This window comes from Lucilia cuprina, chromosome 6, assembly GCF_022045245.1.
Source record: "Lucilia cuprina isolate Lc7/37 chromosome 6, ASM2204524v1, whole genome shotgun sequence".
NCBI lineage: Eukaryota > Metazoa > Arthropoda > Insecta > Diptera > Calliphoridae > Lucilia > Lucilia cuprina.
In genome coordinates, this window is record NC_060954.1 from 11,314,753 (window position 1) to 11,318,383 (window position 3,631).

Below are 3,631 nucleotides of genomic sequence, written 5' to 3' on the forward strand. Positions count from 1 at the left end.
AGTTTTGACTACAGTCTACTCTAGTCTTGACTATAGTCTAGTCTATAGTCTAGTCTAGTCTAGTCTTGACTATAGTCTAGTCTATAGTCTTGACTATATTCTAGTCTATAGTCTAGTCTATAGTCTTGACTATATTCTAGTCTATAGTCTTGACTATAGTCTTGGCTATAGTCTAGTCTATAGTCTTGACCGTAGTCTAGACCATAGTCTAGTCTGGAGTCTAGTCTGTAGTCTTGAGTATAGTCTAATCTATAGTCTAGTATATGGTCTAGTCTATAGTCTGATCTAATTTCCGAATTATAGTCTAGTCTATAGTCTTGACTATAGTCTAGTCTATAGTCTTGACTATAGTCTTGACTATAGTGTAGTCTATAGTCTTGACTATAATGTAGTCTATAGTCTTGACTATAGTGTAGTCTATAGTCTTGACTATAGTATAGTCTATAGTCTTGACTATAGTATAGTCTATAGTCTTGACTATAGTATAGTCTATAGTCCTGACTATAGTATAGTCTATAGTCTTGACTATAGTATAGTCTATAGTCTTGACTATAGTCTAGTCTATAGTGTATAATACACATTATACCACATTATAGTATGGATTATAGTGTAATCCTTATCTTGACTAAAGTTTAACCTGTAGCCTTGACTATATTCTAGTCTAATGTCTTGACTATAGTTTAGTCTATAGGCTTGCCTAGGGTCTAATCTATAGTACTGACTATAGTCTAATATATAGTATTGAATATAGTCTAGTGTATAGTCTAGCTTACAGTCTGGACTATAGTCTAGTCTATGGTTTAGTCTGTTATCTGGACTATGGTCTAGTCTATGGCCGAGTCTGTTGTCTGGACTATGGTCTAATTTTCGAATTATTGTCTCGTGTACAGTCTGGAATATTGTCTCATCTCTAGACTGAAATAAAGTCTAGTTTCGACTAAAGTCTAAACCGAGTCTCCCTTATTTCCTATAATATAGCCTCGTCTATTATTCTCGTTATAGTCTGGTCAGCAGTTTTATCTATTGCCTGGACTATAGTCTATAGTCTTGAATATGGTATCGTATACAGTTTGGACTATAGGGTTGTCTTAAGTTTAGTTAATAGTCTGAAATGTAGTCTTATCTATAGTTTGGACTACAATGGGGACTACAGAGTTTTGTCAATAGTCTGGTCAAAAGACTTGACTATAGTCTGAACTACAGTATTATCAATAAATTGGACTAAAGTCTTGTTTTCACTCTGGGCTATTGCCTTATCCATAGTCTGGACTATAGTCTTGTCTTAGCTATAGTCAGATTATATACTTATCTTATCACCTTATTCTAGTTGTTTGCTTAAAGCAGTCGTATATTTTTTTGCAACTAATATTTACATTTTACTCTAACCTCCCCCTACTGTAGCCACGAAGATGAGGATACCATCTCTTTGGAAAATCTATTCCCCTGCGATCAAAGCGAAATATATGCTTCGAAAAAAATCAGTTATATTATTGATGAATTCATACAAACCGAAGGAAATTATGTGAATAATCTTAAGAAAGGTCTCAAAAATTATGGCAATCTACAGTATTATGATCAATTACCCGAGGCCCTAAAGGGCGATGATAAACAGCAGCAATTGTTGGGCAATATAGCGGAAATATTGGAATTACACGAAAAGGAAATTTTACCCTTAATGTTAAGAAATCAAAGGGATTTGAAAAGTATGTTTGATGAAATGGCACAAAGTATAGATGTAAGTAAAGAAATATTGATTTTTATTTAAATTTGTATAATTTATCCAAAAAAGAAATGGTTTTGTGTTTGTTTTTGTAGGAATTTTTATTATTTGATTTTAATTTTAACACCTGTTGCTAAATATGGCTAAATGAGCTTCATTTGTGTGGTTTTTTTTCTTTCAATTTTTTTCACATTTGGTTAGAATATATTTAATGAATTGACATATATCTCTACTGTTTTCCTAATAAGCAGAGAGGGAAAAGAATTAATTGTTAAATAAACATTATTATAAATTGTATGTGGTTTAACTATATTATACGACTACAACCGTGTCGAGACTAAATAATGTATTTCCGTTTGGCAAATTATGACGAAAACGCAATTTCGTAAAAGGCTTTGTGCATAATTTGTTATGTACATTTATTTTGGACTTGAAGTTTATAATATTAATACAAAACATATATTATACAATAATTGTTTGTAATTGTGTGAATTTTTAAACTTTGTATTTGTTTTATGACAATTTTATTATAGGTATTTACTTTCAATTGAATTCTAGAGAATTTCACGTTCATGATAAGAAATTATTAGTATTATTTTTTTTTTCAATGTGGATACTCAAACCGTACTATATACCCATGGTTATTATTTAAATATTTTCCTTTTATTAATAACAATTTAAAAATAGAAAACATGTATAATAACAACAAACACTTCAAGAAAATTGAACAGGGGATTAGAAAGGGAATATAGATTTTAAAAACCCTAATTCTCAAATAGATTAGACTATAGACTAGGCTATAAAGTAGACTATAGACTAGAATAGATACTAGACTACAGACTAGACTAAAGACTTAACAGTAAAATAAACTAAAGACTAGACTAAAGAGTAGACTATAGACTAGATTATAGACTAGACTATAGACAAGACTATAGACCAGACAATAGACTAGAGTATAGACTAAACTATAGACTAGACTAAAAATTGCACTATAGCCTAGATTATAGACTAGACTATAGACTAGACAACTGTAGACTAAACTATAGACTAGACTAAAGACTACACTATAGAGTAGACTATAGACTAGATAATAGACTAGATTATAGACTAGACTATAGACAAGACTATAGACTAGACAATAGACCAGAGTATAGACTTAACTATAGACTAGACTAAAGATTACACTATAAACTAGACTAGAGACTAGATTATAGACTAAAGTATAGACTAAACTATAGACAAGTCTAAAGATTACACTATAGACTAGATTATAGACTAGATTGTAGACTAGACTATAGACAAGACCATTGACTACACTATAGACTAGACTACAGACTAGACTATAGACTAGACTATAGATTAGACTACAGACAAGACCATAGACTAGACTATCGACTAGATTATAGACTAGACAATAATCTAGTCCTTAGCCTAGTCTAGTGTATAGTCTATTCTATAGTTTAGTCTATAGTCTAGTCCATAATTTAGTCTATTACTTAGTAAATAGTTTAGTCTAGTCTATAATCTAGTCTACAATATAGTCTATAGACTATCCTATGGTTTTATCTGTAAACAAGTCTATAATCTAGTCTATAGTCTAGACTATAGTCTAGTCTACAGTCTATTTTATAGCGTTGTATACAGTCTAGCTTATAGGCTAATCTATACTCTAACCTATAATCTAGTAAATAGTCTAATCTTTAGTCTAGTCTATAGTTTTGTCTATAGTCTGTTTTATAGTCTAGTCTATAGCCCAGTCTATAGTCCAGTCTATAGTCTAGTCTATAGTCTAGTCTATAGCTCAGTCTATAGCCCAGTCTATAGTCTAGTCTATAGTCTAGTCTATAGTCTAGTCTATAGTCTAGTCTATAGTCTAGTCTATAGTCTAGTCTATAGTCTAGTCTATAGTCT